This window comes from Panthera onca, chromosome B2 (assembly GCF_046562875.1).
Source record: "Panthera onca isolate mPanOnc1 chromosome B2, mPanOnc1 haplotype 2, whole genome shotgun sequence".
Lineage (NCBI taxonomy): Eukaryota > Metazoa > Chordata > Mammalia > Carnivora > Felidae > Panthera > Panthera onca.
In genome coordinates this window covers 21,463,962-21,485,488 of record NC_138343.1, presented here as the reverse complement: position 1 = coordinate 21,485,488, position 21,527 = coordinate 21,463,962, and the positions used below count along the sequence as shown (strand labels likewise).

Genomic DNA, 21,527 nt, shown 5'->3' with positions numbered 1-21,527 from the left:
TAAGTGGCATTTGACATATAAATATCACAGTGTGCTAAGTATCACCGAGAGCTAGATTTTAGACATGGATTGTTTTGCTTCAGCTTACACAATAAAATTTGATGGCAAGCCAGTACATCAAGGTCAAAGGAGTATTTTAAATACCAACAATTGCTCTTAACCAATCACAAGAAAAAAATATATATACACTCTTGGTACATGGGCTGCCTTCTGAAAAGTAAGGAAGTAGAGGAAAGAACATCAGTCAGAAGAATAATTTCTTGGAGAGATTGTAAAAAAAAGAGTCTTCAGAACCCCAGGGGTCATTACCTGACTCCTTGACCACAAAGCAGTGAAAACTTAGGTATAAAACGTGTGGAAAAAGAAAGGCAAAACCTTCCTCAAGCAAAGCTCCCCTCCACGCAGTTAATTTACTCACCCAGATTCCAGAAAGCTCATGAAAATCAGTTGGTAGAAAAGTAAAGGTGTGAAAAAGCAAGGAAAACATTTTTCATTTTTATTTATTTTCAATCAAAAGGTCTCACATGTTTATTACTGAACCAACCTACTGGTGCAGAAGCATCATAAGAGAGAAAAGTCAATTTCCTGATAAAACAGATCTACTGGTCAGGTAGTAGGGAGGTGATGGAACACATGACTTTCAGGCAGCATAAACGTGTGCCATCTCATGTACAATCCCTTACAGACCCAGCTTTGTCCTTCTCCAATGCCGCCTCTTGGAGTTGTATCTGATTTTGTTACCAGTTTTCATCAAATCCAGTGGGGAATGGGATGATTCTGCTTTTGTTTCTTGGCCAGGAATCACTTGATCCTGAAAGCCTTGTGAGAAGACATGGCGAGAAACAGTCACAGCACACACCACGATGGCGGAGAAGAAGAAAGAGAAGGAAAACATTTTTTAAAATCTGCTTTGGTCCCACCCAGCTCAACCAAGTGTTTTCTTAATGCCATCCCAAAGGATGTTCAAGATGACCATACTGGCACACCCTCATTACAACACTGTCATTGTCAGAAGGTTCTTTATCCAAGAGTGGAGAAACCGTTCAGCCCACTGGAGGAATGGGGCTCACAATAAGGAAACACATTAAGATCAAAATGTGAAGTCAACATGCTGTAAGAAAAAGAAAAACAGACTCAATACCACAGAAGCTAATTAGAGCCCATGGACGTCCCCTGCCCCCCCCCCCCGCCCCCACTTCACCATGCATGGATTTCTTGTTCCATTTGCAAGGGAATCAAGAGGCCCATGCCAAAAGTCTGTGTGTAGGGAGCCTCTGGGTCACTGCTGACCCCCAGTAGCCCACATGGGAGCACATAGAAGGGCAAGGAGGAATGCTCCCTGGGGAATGCAGCTTCATCACAGAACTCTGTTCATATGGTAACCATCGCAGGGTGCCATGAGCCCCATCAAGATGAATATATGTGTTAGCAAGAGATTGATGTTGGGCTGTGACTGCTGCGCTTGATAAAGTGTTAGATAGGAAGACTGTATCAGATGATAATATTCCCCCCTGAATCAAGATCACAGATGAGCAGAGCTGCACCGGAGCATCAGGGTACCCCCTCCCAACCCACACAAACACACACAGGAGAACAAGCCAGTCGCCCAGGTATGGCGGCAGGTGTCAGGAAGGGTCGCCCCTCTTCCTTCTCCCCAGCAAGCTCAGGATTAGTGTTTGTTCTTCATGGGCCTTCAATCCTCTCCCACTGGCTTCTAGGCCATCTTGTCAGGGTACAGAAGGGTCCCTTTTAGGGACTGAGCCTCCCCCGGGCTCAGCCTGACAGGACCCACCAAGCTCCAGCTAATCTACTCTTGAAGGACTTCTAGTCCAGGCTGGGAGTCCGCTGCTCAATTGAACCATAAACGTAGTCACAGAGTCAGTGCTACAGGAGAGACTTCCAGGAGCAAAGCAGACAGAGGGTCACCACAAAGACTAGTGTTCTGCTTGTCCCTGGCAAGTACTAGAGCATCACACTTCAGAATGTCTCTAAAACATAACTTGGAAGTAAATTCTCTCTCCCTACACCCTGCCCAGAACTGGGGCGGGGGGGGGGGGGGGGGGGCGTGGCGGGGGAGTGGAGCCTGATAAACCACAGTTTGGAGGACCTTATCAGAAATTATCTGTTCCATTCCAGAAAACACTTCCTGGGCATCTTCCACCCGCTACTCTCCAAATGCCTGCACGCTTCATAGAGTTTTAAGTTCAAGAAAAAGGATATGCTTATTTGATTGCAAGCACAAAGAGAAAAAAAATGCGATTTAGGAAGAATTTGCCCTAATAAGCTCCACAAACTCTTATGGAATGAATGAGGAAATAGAGTTTGTTTCTGGGCATGTAAATGGCATATCATGTTTGGGCATAAGGGCACAGTGCGTCCACAGAGTTCATTTACCAGAAGTTCACTTTCAGTAGAGCATGAGGACTTTGGTTGTCTTTGATCAAATATTTTTACATATTAAAGCTTTCAAACCCAAAGCTATTTTACTTCCTATCTGGTTGGATGGGAAAACATGAAGAAAATACATCTTTCTATGTTACATAATGGCCCAGGTGCCATCGTACTCTTAGAATGTATACCTGTCATTTAATTATAGCTTTAACTGAGCATCTGAAGGTGCCAAATAAATCCCCACACCTGTGACAAAGATGCCTACCATTACTGGTAAGAATGGAAAATGGCTGAGCTACTGTGGGGGAAAAGTTTGGTAGTACCTAAAAAGGTTAAACATAAAATTACCCTATGATTCAGCAATTACACTGTTCGGCAGCTATCCAAAAGAATTGAAAGCTGAGACTCAAACGCTCCCACAGATTTTTTGCACACCAATATTCGTAGTAACATTACTCACAATAGTCAAAAGATAGACACAACCCAAGTGTCCATCCACAGATGAATGGATAAACAAAATGGGACATATACATACAAGGAACATCATTCAACCTGAAAAAGGAAAGAAACTCTGACACAGCCTACAATATGGATGTACTTCAAGGACATTATGCTCAGAGAAATAAACTAGACACAAAAGGACAAAAATTGTCCTCTTTCTACTTATATGAAGTACATAGAACCGTGAAATTTTCAAATTCATAAAGACAGAAAGTGGAGGGTGGTTGCAAAGGACTAGTGGGAGAGGGGGAGGGATCTAGTGTTTAATGGAGACAGAGATTCAGTCTGGGAAGATGAAAACATTCTGTAGACAGTGGTGGTGATGATTGCACAATATGAATGTACTGGAAGCCCCCAAAATGTACACTTAAAATGATTAAGTTGGTAAATTCTATGTATATATATTTTACCACCACTACCACCACCAACACGCACACACACACACACACACGCACACAGAGGAAAAGTGGTGTCTACCCTGAGGATAATCCTTCCATTGAGACCAACCCACCAAACCCTTAATGCCTCTGGCCATACTGGCCCTCATCCTTCCCACTCAGACCTTGAAAACCATCACTCTCAAAGATAGGTGACAGGTTGATGTTCAAAAGAGGGTGGGGCAAGATTAATATATTTCATAACAGAAAGAGAAAAGAGCAGAAAAGTCCTCATTTCCCATCACTGAATTAGTAACCCCAAAAGTGTCAATACAAGTTAAACCACTTGGGTCGCTAGTATATACCACTGCTAAGACAAAGAGGATGCTTGCTTTCTAGCTTTCCAAGGCCCTTCTGGATGAAGGCAACATGAGATGGTCCCTCTGGACTCCAAGTGTTAAAATTACAAGGGAGAGTCCAGGTGTCGGTGTGGGGATGGGGGAGGAAAGGGCTTAGTCGGGAGCAAAGAGGAGGGGTGGAAAGACAGATAAATTCATGTCAACCACTGAGAACAGACTGGAACCGGAGTATAGCAATCATGTCTGTGACTTACTGGCCTAAGAAGTCAGGGTTGCAGGAAAGAAGCAGGGAATCCATGTTCCTCAGAACTCTTTCCACAAAACTGTAGCCTCTTATCTTAAACCAGCATTGTACACCATTTATCACAGCTGGGAAAAAAAAAAAAATTATACCGTCCCCAGAAGCTCTAACAACATATAGGGGGCAGGGATGGAGTGACTTAGGGTAAAAAGTGCAAGAGTTTCTTCCAAAGAATACCATTCTGCACTTTTCCAGTTCTACTTAACTGTCAGACATTTCCACCTGCTTCTAGGATGCAAAGCAGCAGAAGACAAGACCCACACCTATTCTCAACATTTCATGATGCAAAAAAATGTGAGCACTTAATTAAAACAAATTTCAGGGGCGCCTGGGTGGCTCAGTCGGTTAAGCGGCCGACTTCGGCTCAGGTCACGATCTCGCGGTCCGTGAGTTCGAGCCCCGCGTCGGGCTCTGTGCTGACAGCTCAGAGCCTGGAGCCTGTTTCAGATTCTGTGTCTCCCTCTCTCTGACCCTCCCCCATTCATACTCTGTCTCTCTGTGTCTCAAAAAATAAATAAACGTTAAAAAAAATTAAAAAAAAATTTCAAAATACTGCTTGATAGTATTTTGCCACCCTTTCAATAAAAAATAAACATTTTTTAAAAAAGATGCATACAAAAGCGTTCTGTAATCATTGAAACTTTGATTTTCTTCTGTACTGGTCTGCTAGGGCGGCCATAACAAAATCCCACAGACTGGATGACTTTAAACAACAGACACTTATTTTTTTCCCAGTTCTGGAAGACCAAGGTAGGCGGGTTGGTTTCCCATGAGGCTTCTCTTCCTGGCTTGCAGATAGCTGCCTTCTCCCTCTCGGCTTATATGGCTTTTCTCTGTACTTGTGCAGAAGGGGAAAGAGATCTCTAGTGGCTCTCCCTCTTCTTACAAGTACACCAGTCCTTTGGAATTAGGACCCACCCTTACGACCTCATTTAACATTAATTACTTCTTTAAAAGCCCTGTGTCCAAATACAGTCACACTGGGGGCTAGGGCTTCAGCATACGAATTGGGGAACATAATTCAGTGCGACAGCTTGCTAACCCATTTGCATAGAAGTCTACTGCTTTCAAAGCACTTTCATGTATATTCTCATGTTTAACCCTCACCACAAGCTTGGACAGAGACAAGGCAGGTGTCACCCCATTGTAAGGAACAGGAAGCTGCGTGTTGGGGGTTCCACAACCCTCTCGGGGACACGAAACTGCTAAGTAGCAGAGCTAGAATTCAAGTCTAGGGCTGAGGGACTCTGGAGTCCTTAACAGATATAAAGAATTTCAGTGGTTCAATTAAAAACATATATATTTAGTGCTTTCTATGATACTTTGTTGGGGCAAAGTCCAAAACACGAGAGAGTGAAACAGTCCAAAACACTCTTTTCATAGAGTGAAAAGCACGTGGCCTTGGAAAACAGAAAAGTGTGCACGTGCACATCTGTCCAAGGTATACTTCACTCGCCTGCCCATTCACCTTCATTCATATACTACTTTTCCTTCTGGACCTAATTTAGGTCCCCCAAAGCCTCCTAGCCCATGCTGAACTTGTTGTCCCCTGAGATGTTGGTTTCCAACACTCTTTTGAGAACAAAACCCTTTCTGTCTAGAAAGAGATTCTAATTTTCATGTCTTCACAGCCCATTTCCCCAGCCTCACCCCCACCTGGGTATAAGTCCCACATTTGCTCTGCAGCTTGCCCTATCACAGCAGTTCAGATTTGTTTTTTAAAGTTTTCCTTGAATCTCAGATATATGCTGAGAAGAAATTATTTTATTACTAACAGCCTAAATCTCAGTGACATAACAACGTCCTTCACCCAAGGTAAAAAAACATGAAACAAAGTGCTACAAATCCCTGCTGTCCCTGAGTCCCAGGATGCCACATTCTCCACCATCCAGGGCATATACTCCCATGTAAGAAGCATTGAGAGCATTCCTTCTTGCTTTTGCTTTCTTCTAGGAGATTTTCCAGAATAAAGAGTTCCTGCAAGCTGACAGGTCCTGAGTATGGGAAGGTGGAATAAAAGTCCCCTCCCATGGTGCACTATTGTATAATAATATACAGTCCACGAACAAAATGCCTGAAGCATTAGTGACCCAACAATGTGTTTAATTCCAGATGTGAGCACATGAATCCCTGCTCTCCTCTAGGGAGGTAAGCCCTGTGTGCTTGTCCTCACTCTGGCCTACACCAAACCCTGGACCACTGAAGAAACAGACATGCAGTTAGCTAACACTAGAGATGGATATGCTCTAGTAAAAAGCTATCTCTAAAAGTTTATCTCCTTTGGGTTCATAAATGCTCTTCAGGATTGCAATATCATCAGGGAAACTAAATGCAAGAGGTTCTTCTGATTAAAACAGGTTATGTTTTCAAAGTTGTTAACTTTTAGGTAAACCAGCTATCCTGGTTTGCCTGCAACCAGGATGCAGGAATTTCAGTGTTAAGACTGGGAGAGTCCTGAGCAAACCAGGATGATTTATCACCTTATTAAATGATGTGAGACGGGGAACCTACTATGGAAAGCATAACCTTTGTGTATGGAGGGGGTTCTTTGTGGTTATTTCATCTTTCTGTATGCATTCTTACATCTGTCCTGAAACAGGGACACTATCACCAGCTTCATAGTTCTATAGTGAGAGTTTAAGTATTTGGTATTTATGCAAAGGGCAGTGGGCAGGTGTGATGAATCAGGGTGCCCTTGGCTGTTCCCAATGTTCATAACCTGGTACCTATATGGTTTCACTTTGAAAGGTGTCTATGCCAAGACAGTGTGTGTTAAGATGATGAGCAGTGAGGGCATAGGTAAGGTCAGGGTCTGAGACACATAGTTGGGCTCAGGGACAAGTTTCACGTAGGAGATTGGGGTCAGTGTTATGAATCCTAACCAAGAGGGTCATAGGAACCATAGGGTTCATGGAAGGCATACAGGCTGGGGCTAGTAAACAGAGATGCAACCAGACAGAGGGCACAGGACCACTGTGGTCAGAGCTGAGGGTAATCTGGAGCCCAGAGACCCCAACTGCCAGAGGGTGCAATCCAGGAGCAATTTAGACATCTGGAACATGGCCAAGAAAGGAAGGGGTAAAAAAGACCTTGGGGGAACCAAAATCAATATCACAGTCCCTCACAATGGGCATGGTCCTGTCAGACCATTCCTTAGAGCATGATTCTAAGACAGTTGATTTATCTGTAAGGTACTGCAACACAGAAGCTAAAAATCAGCAACAGAAATGCCACAAGCAGGCACAATGTGAGCAGAAAGGTGTGTCAACCAAGGGCAATAGAACATAAACAATAAAAAGAAAGGATTGGTCTGGTGCCATTTACCATAAGTAACAGCTAGACCTTCAGAGTCCCTACTAAGAGCCAAATCTTCTGCTGTAGGGGTGCCACCCTCCAAGTTCACAGAATGGCTTAATACCTCTCAGATTTTCCAGGTCACTAACTCATACTTAGAGAATGGATACATGAACTGTGGGCCTACAATGGAATACTTCTGAGCAACCAAAGGAACAAAGCATTGCTATGTGGAACAATCTCAAAAACATTGTGATATTGGGGGAAAGGCAGGTACAGACGAGGTCATACTGTATGATTTCACTTATATGAAATTCTAGAGCAGGCAAAGTTAACCCATGTTGATATATATCAAAAACTGGGTCATTTTTAAGGGCAATGGGTCTTTCTTTGACTGGGAAGAGGACATATCTGAGACTTTCTGAGGTGACAGAAATGTTTTGTCTTGGTTGGGGTGGTGGTTACATAAGTGTATACTAATTGTCAATGTATCAACCTAAACACTTCAGACCTGCATCTTTTATTGTTTATTAAATTATACACCATTTAAAAATAGTTTTTAAAATACATTTATTGATAGCACTTTTTTCTAATTCAAAAGGAACACATACCATGTCAATTATCTATTTAAAATTCAAAAATCAAAATAATTTTCAAAAATAATACAATCACTCAAGGTTCATACACACACACATAGTGTATCTCATCAGCCCCTTCTATGTGCCTGGCATTGTGCCAGTCACTGGGAATACAAAGATGAATAAATATGATCCCTGTCTTCCTACCACTGACAGACGCATGGCCAAATGCTTCCAAAATAGCGTGATAATGTGTGAATAAGAAGAGAGAGGTCCAGAAGGGAGAGGATGGGGCATCTGGGAAGACTTTCCAGCACCAACGACATATGACCCAAGATGTACAGAATGTATATATCAGTAAGAGAATGGGGAAGGGCAAGCTGGGTAGTTCCAGACAGAAACAGCATATGTAAAGAGAGACACAAAAGGTAGTTTTATTGGAGAACAGGGAACCCAGGGCAGCTGCTGCATGGAGTACAGGAGAGAAATGAAAGAAGATGAAATTGTGCAGACATAATGGGGCCAGACAGTGAAAGGTGTTTGGGCTTTGTCTGGTGGCCAACAGGGAGCCCAAGCAAGAGAGTGAACGAACGATCGGGATGGTTTTATGATTAGATAACTCTGTACAAATGTGGAGGGTGGCCTAGAAGGGGGACCCTCTGTCCCCCTCTCTCTCTGCCCCTCTACCACTTGTGCTTACTCTCTTTTTCAAAAATAAACATTAAAAAAATAAAAATATATAGATTCCCCCTTTTCAACACACCATGTGTAGATTTTGTAAATTTGATTATAAAAGAGAGTGTTACTAACTAAAAAAAGAGAGACAGAGAGAGCCCAGTTAGCATGGCCATAAAGTCCAGGAGAGATAACCAAGGAACACACTAAGGCAGTAGTTAAGGGGATGGGGCTGTTTATGGGCAAAAAACAAAAATATATAGGATTTAGTGACATTGAGAATGAGAAAGAGGGAAGAGCTAGAGACAACTCTGAGACCTCTGGGTCAGCTAGAGTGTTTGGCCCAGAGGTGACTTCTTTAACAAGATCTCAAGCATGGGAAAAAATGGTAAGCTGTGAGAGATCGCTGAGGGCCTGAGATGCCTGCAAGAATTCTGGCTGCACCTGTCCAGCTGGTGTCTGGAAATAAACATCAGGAGTTCAGAAGGCAATTATGTACCAGACAGAGAAGCTGAAGATCCATCCCCCCAAACGCCACCCAATCCAACCAGAGCTCAAAATGTTGATGCGAGTGGTATGGATCTGGGCTTATTAAAGAGTTGCTGAAACATTTGGAACTGGGAAGCACACCCGTCTGTGCACAGGTAGGGCTAGTAGGAGACCGTGGGCTTTGGAATCAGAAGACTTGGGCTCCAATTCCAGCACTCCATTGGGAATGGTGAAGGCTAGCAGAATGGGGGAGAAAGGGAAGAGCAGGCAGAGAGAAAGGAGAGGGGTAAATAAAACCAGCACCCCTTCCACCAGCAACAAGCCACTCTTCCTCCTGACCCAGGAAATGCCCCTCATCACATGGTAGAGCTACCCCACCAGCCTGTTGAGCTCTAGGAAGTTGATGGCAGTCACAATCACAATCTCCATAAAAACAGACATGGACATTTGATGAGTCCAAGCATTAATGCATTTGGACAAGAAAAGTTGCCTAATTTGGGGGATCGACTACAAAAAGAAAATATAAGGCTTTCTGTTAAAAAAAGCATTTATTAATTTCAAGATGGGGTGCCTGAGTGGCTCATTGGTTGAGCGTTTGACTTAGGCTCAGGCCATGATCTCATGGTTCATGGGTTCGAGCCCCATGTTGGGCTCTGTGCTGACAGCTCAGAGCCTGGAGTCTGTTCCGGATTCTGTGTCTCCCTCTCTCTCTGCTGCCCCCCTGCTTGTTCTCTCTCTCTCTCTCTCTCTCTCTCTCTCTCTCTCAAATAAATAAATAAATGTTAAAAAAAAAAAAAAGAATTTCAAAATGTTAGTAATAGTGCATTAAACCAAACACAGGGCTTTTCTAAGCTTGGGGACCAGTGCAACTGCACAGTTCACATACCCATGAACTTGGCCAGTTTAATCATTCTGAACTTTAAAATTCTCTATAAAGCAAAAATAATGGTACTTCCTGCACAGTGTGCTTGGGTGGATTCAATGTTAAACATGTGTGTGAGATGAAACTGACTCAGTAAGTGCTCAATACCTGGTAGGATTTTTCAGGCCACTGCTCAGCACCCTTTGTCCTCAGATACAACGGTGGTCTCTACCCAGCAGATTCTCTAGGGTAGTTAACCAACATCTCCTTAGAAAGTAGTCAGTGGTTGGGGCGCCTGGGTGGCTCAGTCAGTTAAGCGTCCAACTCTTGTCATGATCTCCCAGTTCGTGAATTCTAGCCCCACATCTGTCTCTGCGGTCTCAGTGCAGAGCTTGCTTGAGATTGTCTCTCTCTCCCTCTCTCTCTGGCCCTCCCCTGCTTGTACTCTTTCTCTCTCTCTCTCTCTCTCTCTCTCTCTCTCAAAATAAATAAATAAACTATAAAAATGATGCCACAGCTCAAAAAAAAAAAAAAAAAGTAGTCAGTGGTAGTCCTGGCTTGTCTGGGTAAAAAAGTTTTCAGACGAGGCCCTCATTAAATGATATGCTTCAGACACTCTTAGCAAATATAGCAGCAAAAACAGGAAACTAGGCAATGTTAAAGGAAGCTTCCCTTCCCTAGGAGACACCTTCCATTTGTCATGCTTCATTGCCCACACTGTATTGCCAGGCACTTGTATGCTGTGCTATAAATAACATATTCTACCAGGAACCCTTGGCTGGGACAGAAATGAGGAGTCCATTTACTGACAGATGTCATACATCGCAAACTTGTCAACTTCTGCTGTGTGCTTATTTAATCCCCATGCAACTCAGTCCATTACAACAAAAGAATGGAAGAGAACTATGTATGTTTTTGGTTGTTTATGTTTATCATCTGGAAGCTTTATTGTTTTATCTTCAACATTTAGGGGGTTTTTTGTTTTGTTTTTTTTTTTTTTTTTTGGGAGAGGGTATGGTGAAGCAGGGATCTAAACAACATTTTTCCGTATACATATCCTGCAGGCCCAACACCATTTATTGAAAAGATAATCTTCTTCCTCTGCACTGCAAAAATCCCTTTTTTTAGTTTTATTTTACTTTAATTTTTATTTTTGTTTGGGGGGGAAAAGGGCAAAAGGGAGAGAAAAAATCTCAAGCAGGCTCCACCCTGAGTGCAGAGCCCAATGTGGGGATCTATCCCATGACCCTGGGATTACGACCTTAGCAGAAATCAAGAGTCGGACACTTAACTTACTGAGCCACCCGGGCACCCCAAGTTTGAGTATTAACTTAACCTTGGGTTTGATGTGCTGATATATTTTTCTCCTGCTATTTTCCGGGAGTTTTAAAGTTTTCATGTTTCACATTAGGTCTGTGATCCATTTGGAGTTCATTTTAGAACAGGATATAAGGTCTGTGTTTATTATTATTATTTTTTTTTTTTTTTTGGTATGTGGATGTTCAGCTTTTTCAGCACCATTGATTGAAACTAATTTCTTTTTATTTATGTTATATACATTAAAATAAATATATACTTATGAAAATAAGACATGTTTTATCTGCATTAAACCACTGAAAATCATCTTACATTCCAGGCTTTAAGACCCCCCCCCCCCCAACACACACACACAGAAGAATGGCAAGGGAACAGCAGTGGATAAGGGAGAGTTTTCTGTAGGAGGGAAATTTTTTTTAATCTTCCATAATTTGTTATCTAAAAATTTCTGGGGCACCTGGGTCGCTCAGTCAGTTAAGTGTCCGACTTTGGCTGAGGTCATGATCTTACGCTCATGAGTTTGAGCCCCATATCGGGCTCTGTGCCTACAGCTCAGAGCCTGGAGCCTTCTTCAGATTCTGGATCTCCCTCTCTCTCTTCCCCTCCCCTGCTTACACTCTGTCTCTCTCTCTCTCTCTCAAAAATAAATAAAACATTAAAAAAAATTTTTAAATAAAAAAAGAAGTTCATATTTGTTTTAGAAACAATAGAATATGCAGAGAAATATAAAGAAGTAAATAAAATTCATCTATGATCCTCCTACCCAGAGGTAAGCACTATTACCATTTTGGAGTATTCTTTTCCAGACACTTTACCCCATACACACATATATATTATGTCTTATAAAAAGGGGATAAAAAATAATTCTGTTTTATAGTTTTAATTTTTACTTAATATGTTCCTAACAGTGCTTCATGTCAATAAGTCATATTTTTATACAATCACCTTAATGGATGCTGATGTATGATATGCTAACTAGCCTATACTTCCTCCCCTTCCTGAACCCAGATTCTCTCTGCCTCTTTTTAAGCCTCTGTCTTCCAGATTCCTGTTTTAATGGTACCCATGGCTTAAAAAATAAATCCAAAGTCCTCCCTCTTTGTTTCCTTTCCTAATTCCATTTCCTTTCCTACCCTTGAGTAACCTTTATTCTAAAATTGGTGCTTCTCATTCCCCATGCATGAATATATCCCCATTTCTGTATCCAACTGTACCCATTAGCGATGTACCCAAAGCAACTGTACCCAAAGCAATATTACTTTGTAGGTTTTACATCTGTCCTACTATGTACATTCTTCTGCAGGTTGCTTTCTTCACTCAGAATAATGCTTCTAAGTTTTATACATGTTGTTGTATGTAACTTTCATTTATTCATTTTTAACTGCTGTCTGGTATTTTATGACATGTCTGGTATTTATTCATTTTTAACTGCTGTCTGGTATACCATGATTGACTCATTCATTTCCTACTGATAAGAAAAATAAAGAATGATGTTCTCTTCTTTTGTAATCTGTAAGAGTTCCTTTAGAGCTCATACTCAGGACCAGAATTTCAGGGGTGAAGGGTGTATGTATCTTTTTTATTATTCCATTTAAACTAAAAGTAAAACAAAACAAAAACAGTTCACCCATTTCTCCCACCCCCCCCAACCTCCCATCTCTGACAACCACTGATCCGTTCTCTGTATCTATGAGCTTAGTTTATATATACATATTTTTTCCTAGATTCCACGCATAAGAGACATTATATGGTACTTGTCTTTCTCTGAGTTATTTGAGTTATTTGACTTAGCCTAATGCCCTCAAGTTCCATCCATGTTATTGCAAATGGCAAGATTTTGTTCTTTTTTTTATGGCTGAATAACATTATACATATACATATAATATACATATGTATATATGTGTATATACAGTATACATATAGTATATATGTCATCAAATGTTGTAATATTATAATATGTATAACATATGTATAATATTAATGCATATTATATGTGTAATATTATATAATATATTATACATACAATATGTGTGTATATATCTAATTTATATATCACAATTTTTTTATCCATTCAGCCATCAATGGACTCTTCGGCTGTTTCCATATCGCTACCATAAATAATGCTGCAATGACAATGGGGGAGCATCTTTTGGAGTTAGTATTTTCCTTTTCTTTGGATAAATACCCAAAAGTGGAATTTTGGATCACATGGTAGTTCTATTCTTAACTTTTTGAGAAAACTCCGTACTGTTTTTCATAGTGTCTGCACCAATTTACATTCCCACCAACAGTGCACAAGTCTTCCCTTTACTCCACATCCTCAACAGCACTTATGATTTCTAGCCTTTTTGATAATAACCATTCTAACAGGTATAAAGTATATGAATTGTGGTTTTGATTAGCATTTCCCTGATAATTAGTGATGCTGAGCATCTTTTCATATAGCCATTGGCCATCTGTATTCTCGTTTGGAAAAATGTTTATTCAGATCTTCTACCCACTTGCTAATCAGATTGGTCTTTTGCCATTGAGTTGTATGAGTTCTTTATATATTTTGAATATTAGCTTTTTATGATATATGTGATTCACAAATGTTTTATCTCATTCAGTAGGTTGCCTTTTCATTTTGTTGATGGTTTTCTTTACTGTGCAGAAGGCTTGAAGTTTGATGTAGTCCCACTTGTTAATTTCTGCTTTTGTTGCTTTTGCTTTTGGTGCCAGATTCAAAAATCATTGCCAAGAACTATCAAAGAGCTTACTGCCTGTTTTCTTCTAGGAGTTACATGGATTCAGGTCTTGCTTTCAAGTCTTTAACCCATTTTTGGTTCATTTTTATGTGTGGTGTAAGATAGGGGGTTAATATCACTCTTTTGCATGTGGATGTCCAATTTTCCCAACACTATTTAAGAAACTGTCCTTTCCCCACAGTATATTTTGGGGTCCTCTGTTGTAAATTAATTGGTTATATACGTATGAGTTTAGTTCTGGGCTCTCTATTCTGTTCCATTAATCTATGTGTCTGTTTTTATACCAATACCACACTATTTTAATACTATAGTTTTGTAATATAGTTTGAAATCAGGTAGCATGATGCCTCCAATTTTGTTCTTCTGTGTCAAGAGTGCTTTGGCTATTCAGGATCTTTTATGGTTCCATACATATTTTAGGATTGTTTGTTCTATTTCTGTGAAGAAAGCCACTGGAATTTTTATAAGGATTGCATTGAATCTGTAGATTACTTTGAGTTGTATGGACATTTTAACAATATTAATTCTTCCAATCTGTGACCATAGAATATATTTCCATTTATTTGTGTCTTCTTCAATTTCTTTCACTAATATCTTAATAGTTTTCAATATACAGAACTTTTACTTCCTTGATTAATTTTTCCTAGGTATGTTATTCCTTTTGATACAATTGTAAATGGAATTATTTTCTTAATTTCTCTTTCTTATATTTCATTATTACTGTATAGGAATGCAACAGATTTTGGTGTATTGATTTTGTATCCTGTAACTTTGCTTTACTGAATTTATTAATTTCAACAGTTTTTTACTGTATTTTTTTGTATATTTTTTGTATATAATATTATGACATCTACAAATAGTGGTAGTTTTATTCCTTCCTTTCTAATTTGGACGTCTTTTATTTCTTTTTCTTGACTAATTGCTCAGGCTAGGACTTCCAATACTATGTTGAATAAAAGTACAAAGAATGGGTATCTTTGTCTTGTTCCTGATCTTTGAAGGAAAGCTTTCAGCTTTTCACCATCAAGTATGATGTTAGCTATGGATTTGTCATACATGGTCTTTATTATGTTGAGGTACATTCCCTGTATACTTGCTTATTGAGATTTTTTATCATAAACTGATGTTGAATTTTGCCAAATGCTTTCCCTCGATCTATTGAGATGATCATATAATGTTTAACCTTCATTTTGCTTATGTGATATATCACATTGACTGATTTGCAGATATTGAACCACCACTGCATCCCTGAATAAATCCCACTTGATCATGGTATGACCCTTTTAATGTATTGTTGAATTCAATTTGCTAATATTTTGTTAAGGAACTGTGTTCTTTAATGGGCAGATGTGTAAAAATTTTTAAGTTTTGTTTTGTTTTGTTTTGTTTTCCTGAATGCCTTGACTTATAAGCTGTAAGAGTTCCCTTCAAAGCATGCTAGGATCTCTGTGGCAGGCCAGGAAGGAAAGTGAACAAGTTGGGATATGCCAGGAAAGGGTCAAAATCAATTGAACTGTGTAGTATTATCACCAAAAAAAAATGATGCTCACTAGTATAAAACATAAGACTCTCAGAGAGGAAGCAGACTCTGGCTTCTCCTCACTCTATAGAAATATCCAAAGTAACACAACAGTAAATATAGGATGCTTCTGTTGAGTTCTAGAGTAAAAAAATCTGTGTACATACAGAGACCATTTATGATGAATAAATATATCCAAAAAATAGTCATTCCAATGACTGGTTTGTGTGATAAAACCACCAATTGCCTAGCCCTCTGATCAGATACGCTGAATGAAAACTCCAAAATATTGGGGCACCTGGTGGCTCAGTCAGTTGAGCATCCAACTTTGGCTCAGTCCCATGGTCTCACGGTTCACGGGTTCATGCCCCACGTGGGGCTTTGTGCTGATAGCTCAAAGCCTGGAGCCTGCTTCAGATTCTGTGTCTCCCTCTCTCTCTGCCCCTCCCCTGCTTGTGCTCTGTCTCTGTCACTCTCTCTGAAAAATAAATGAACATTTAAAAATTAAAAAATAAAAAGGAAAGAAAACTCCCAAATATTAAAATGAAATTTGGAGTCTTTAATGGATAATATCTTTATCCTAAAAGTAGTTATAATGCTCTTCATTTCTGGAAAGTCATTATGATAAATATTTCAAGCTGTTGGAAACTTTGAAGCCCTTGAAGTGACATTGCAAAGGCAGCAACCTGCCTTAACTGGGTCAAAGCCAAGCTTCAGCATATAGATCCATGATGGACGTAGTCCATGCATTTTCAATATCCTTCCTACGTTAGGGCATTTGCAATTTTATGAGTTCCACATCCCCAGGGTGGAAGTCAGAAACTACTTTCCCAGCCTCCTCAGCAACTAGGCCAAAAGCATGTGACTTAACCTCAACCAATCACGTATACCATCATGACATTTCTTTTTCAGTTGTGTTAGGAAAAGTTTCAAAAAGGAATAGTATAGAGGGACTTCTGGGAAGATGCAGGTAGGGGCATTAGTTGTTTAATCCTTCTGAATTCTCAAATTCTCAAATGAAATAGCAAAACCAAATTGCCATGGACATTTGCAACAAAACTGGATGACAACATTTCTCTTCAAACCCCAAAATACAAGATCATCAACTGTCACTTGGTTTACATGGTCTCAGCACCTATGCAGGAGGAAGCAAATTGAAGCAAAAGGGTGTCTGCTGGACTTGAGAGTAGAATTCCCAAATGGCCAATAGTTATGTAAAGGAGAACTCAGTGGGACAACCTGAGAACGGCAGCTGAAACCAGAAGGGCTTTGCCCAATCCAATAGTGGACAAAAACAAGAGGCTTTCAGTAAGGACTAACAGATCTGGAGAAGTCAAGCTCCTATGAATTCCTGAAGCCACTAAAGCAGGGCTCCCTTTCAGGACAGGCTTCCACACTGAGGAGAAGTTTCTGGAAATGGAATCAAAATTGAGTTGGATAACAAAGGAAAGAGACAATCCAGTTAAAAGTGAGGGAGAAGAACAGAGTCAGGAACATTACATGAAAACAATACATGATAAAAATTAGAAGCAGCACCATCAAACGTGCCTCCTTCTAAAAGTTCAGGAAAACTGATTTTTTAAATAAACCACACAAAAATATCTAAACAAAAATCCCACATGAAGTTATTATAAGAAAAAAAGATAAAGAAGCTGAAAAAAATCTCTATAAATGATGAAAACCTACCAGAAGGATATGTGTAAAACCTGTATTTGAAGAAAAAAAAAAAGCTAAAATAAAAAATTTTTAAATGTTTATTTATCTCTGAGAGAGACAGTGCAAGCAGGGGAGGGACAGAGAGGCAGACACAGAATCTGAAGCAGGCTCCAAGCTCAAGCTGTCATCACAGAGCCTGATGTGGGGCTTGAAGCCACGAACTGTGAAATCATGACCTGAGCTGAAGTCGGACACTCAACCAACTAAGCCACCCAGGCACCCCTAAAATAAATTTTTTAAGGATACAAAACATAGAATAATGACAGAAATCAAAAATAAGAAAAACTCAGAAATGAAATGACAGAAGTCTGGAAATATTCTATATCAAAGAAAACATCATTTCAAAAATTGGAAATGAAGAGAAAATTAGAATGAATAAATGAAATAGACAATGCCTTAAGAGAAAAAGAAAATGTTTTAATGGGAAAGTTTTAAATTAAAAAAATGAAGAAAAATAAAGAGAATATGAAAGAAATTAACAAATATTGACAATAGGCAAAGAAGATCCAACACATGATAATTGGAGCTGCTGAAAAATAAAACCAAAGCAAGGGAGCAGAATAGAAGCTAAAACGTTTATTTCAAAAACTATCCAAGAAAAAGAAAAAAAAAATTGAAACTACATATTGAAAAAGCACACCAAGTATCCAAAAATACCAACCCAGAATGACCAACACCAAAATATATTCTAGAAAAAATTACTGAAGATGAACAGGTGGCAATGTTTATAATAAGAAAATTAAATTTTCATCTTTGACAGCAAGAGCTTATGCCAGAAGAAAATAAAATGATGTATTAAAATTCTCAAGGAAAGAAAATGTGACCCAAGGGTTTTATATCCTAAAAAATTGACTTTAAAGTATAAAGTAAAAGTAAAGTATAAACAGCACAAACTATTAGCATTCAAGAAATGAAGGAACGTTGTTGCCATATCCATAGCCCTTTCTGAAGAATCTGCTAGAGAACAAGCTTCAGACAACCAAAATGGCCAGAGACATTGGCATAAGGATTGGTGAAGAACATTCAATATACTGACATTTGTAGAACTAAGATTAAGTGAGGTTTAATGGGGAGAGAGTACAGTATTTGGTAATTATATGCTCAGGTCAGGTAGATAGTATATAGCACAACTATTTAAATGGGGAGAGAGACACCTGGGTGGCTCAGTCAGTTGACTGATGGATTCTTGATTTTGGCTCAGGTCATGATTTCATGGTCATGAGACCTAGCCCCACATTGGGCTCTGCAGTCACAGTATGGAGCCTACTTGGCATTCTCTCTCTTCCTCTCTCTCTCTGCCCCTCCCCTGCTTATGCTCTCTCTCTCAAAAATAATTAAATAAAACATTTTTTTAAAAAAGAAAAGAAAAAGCCTAATCATAAATTTGAATTGGAAGTACCAGTTATAAACTCATGTGGTGCTTTATCTTCTCTTTCATTTTGTCTTTTTTTAAAGTGAGCTCCACACCCAACATGGAGCTTGAACTCACCCTGAGATCAAGAGTCAGGTGCTCTACCGACTAAGCCAGCCAGGCACCCCTCTCATTTATTTTGTCTTAAAAACACATATAATATTACATAAATATGAATATATATCCTAGGTCCTTCCACTGTAGAGACCTGAAAACAATGGCCGACCCAATAGCAATAAACAGTATTAGTGGCCACAACATGGTCTTGAAATGCCATTTTTCACTAAAAGAAACAAACACCTCTTGGAAAATGACTGATTCTGGTCTAAGGCACAAAATGTACAAAATGAGCCTGCCATGCCAGACAGTGAGGTATTAAAGAGCACAAGCTACAAGGGTCATGTCAAAAGGACATGGGAACCAAACTGAAGAGGCTTCCACTAGCAAAAGACAGAACAATTTGAGCTTCAAAAATGATATCTGCAATGGATTGAAACATCACGTGTGTTTTAATCAAATATGTTTTGATTCGAGAAGTCATGATAATATACATATTTTATAACTAATTGGTCACCTTTAGAGGATGATAGAATAATCTTAAAAAGAAATAAATGGAAAAAAAATCAAACATTTATCCTGCCTTTCTAGTATGACCTGAACAATGGGGTAACCCAAAAATAGATAAAGAAAAGAACATATCTATATTAAATTATTTCAACTAAAAATTTTTAAAGAAATAGTTATTAGAAAATCACCATTTTGCAAGCCCCAATGAATTGATGGATCTAGGCGATAATTACTGATAGCTCCTATCATCACAGAAATAAAAACAATCTGACACTATGTGCATCCTGATACAAGAATATTTCATAGGTGATGTGGAGTATGTCATAATGCATCACATGCTATAACAAACTTTTTCACTATTGGGATGCAAAATTTGATCCCTTGGTGAAGATGGTGTGTGCATGAGATTTTGATTTGGAAAAGATTGTTTTTAAAAAATTAAAATTAAATTGGGACCCTGGGTGACTCAGTCAGTTAAGCATCTGACTCTTGGTTTCGGTTCACATCATGATCTCATGGTTCGTGGGTTCAAGCCCCTCTTCGGGGTCTGCGCTGACAATATGGAACCTGCTTGGGATTCTGTCTCCCTCTCTCTCTCTGCCCTTCCCCTGCTTGCTCTTTCTCTCTCTCTCTCTCTCAAAAATAAATAAATAAACATTAAAAAAAATTTAATAAAATATTAATTAAAAATTAAAATTAAAAAAAAGGAGGAAGTCACCCAGTATTCACAGTGGCAAGGGGGCAGAGTACAGAGAAAGGAAGCATCTAGCTTTCATGGGCAACCTAGCAGCATTTTCTAGTAACAGTGTCTCATACCCGATGTTGGCAGCAGTCGGTTTTCTACTGGAACAGTCCAGCAACGTAATCAATGCAATTCAGCCATTGTTACCAAGTGCAAAACTCTATTGGACATTTTCTGAGCTACCTAATTGCCATTACTAGATTCCCCCACCCCCTGAATGGTTTCTGTTGTTTATAATTAAAGGACCCTGACTGATACAGGATCCAAAGGGTTGACAATAGTGTGTTGTGTGTGTGTGTGTTTAAATTAATGAGTCTCTGTGCATTGCCATTAATTTCTCCAAATTCATCTTAAAAGCCTAGAGTGGCTGACAAAAAGGAGCTATTTGCTTTGATCAGTGTTTGCCTCTGAAAGCCTCCAAGAAGATAAGCAGAAGCTTGGCTTTCATAGAACTCTGTGTATTCGACAGCTGTTGGGAGTGTATGTACAGTAATCTCTAGTTTTATATAAACCCGACAGGAGAGTGACAAGGACAAGCCTTTCTCAGAAAATTCTGAAAGAATCGTTTACGCTGGAAGCAATTAAGCCTGAAAGCGGACTCCATGTTAATGTTTATTCATCATTTACATGTCTTTTCTGTACCACACTTTCTAGCACCTCCTAAGGTTATTTTGCATATGTATTGCGGTAAACTGTAAGAGCGTTCAAAAATACGCACTGCCTCTGCCTAGGGGAGAGTAAGAGTTTCTCTTCCTAATCATGGCAGGCTTGGCCATGCGACCTGATTTGGCCAACGGAAGGTGACAAGTAATATATGTCAGGTCCAGCTCTAAGAGCCAGTTTGGGCTTTGCCAAGCTTTTTCCTCTGCCTTGGTGTTCCAGATAGAAGCTTCTCAGTCAGCTTGAGTGTCAAGGCAAAGTGCCCCTGAGTGGGGCAAAGCTATAACCTCTCCACAATGGGCATGGCATAAATACGTGGAGACAAGGCGGTGAGCCACTGAGGTCTGGAGCCCTTTCACCACGATGCAACCTAGCTTCTTTGTTAATTGCTTACGGTCACTATTTTTCAACACTGTTTATAAGCCAGGCAACTCTCATTCTGACATCATCATTATAAGGTAGAAACTCATTTCTCCACTTTACAGACGAGGAGGCAAGACCTGTAGAGTTTAGATAACCAGACGTCTGACTGGAGCCAGCACTGAGATCTAGGCCTGAGATAATAATGGGCTAAGAATGGGTTAATAATGCCTGGGGGAGCCTGGGTAGCTCAGTCGGTTGAGCGGCCGACTTCAGCTCAGATCATGATCTCACAGTTTGTGAGTTCAAGCCCCGCGTTGGGTTCTGTGCTGACAGCTCGGAGCCTGGAGCCTACTTCTGATTCTGTGTCTTCCTCTCTCTCTGCCCCTCCCCAACTCATGCTCTGTCTCTCTCTGTCTCAGAAATAAATAAACACTAAAAAAATAATAATTTAAAAAATAATAATAATACCAGAGGCTCCTGCTCTTAAAACCAATCCCAAATTGGATATAGGTGTGCACTTGTGACAAGCAATGGTCTTTGGAAATGTTAACACGGGGCACATGGGTGGCTCAGTTGGTTACGCGTCCAACTTCAGCTCAGGTCATGATCTCACAGTTTGTGGGTTCAAGCACTGCAATCGGGATCCACACTGACCGTA

At 39.9% G+C, this 21,527-nt stretch overlaps 1 pseudogene; it reads right to left on the bottom strand.

The window, feature by feature from the left end:
• Window positions 1-506: 506 nt before the first annotated feature.
• Window positions 507-867, bottom strand: LOC132666403 (large ribosomal subunit protein eL39-like; annotated as a pseudogene).
• Between the last annotated feature and the right edge of the window lie 20,660 nt (window positions 868-21,527).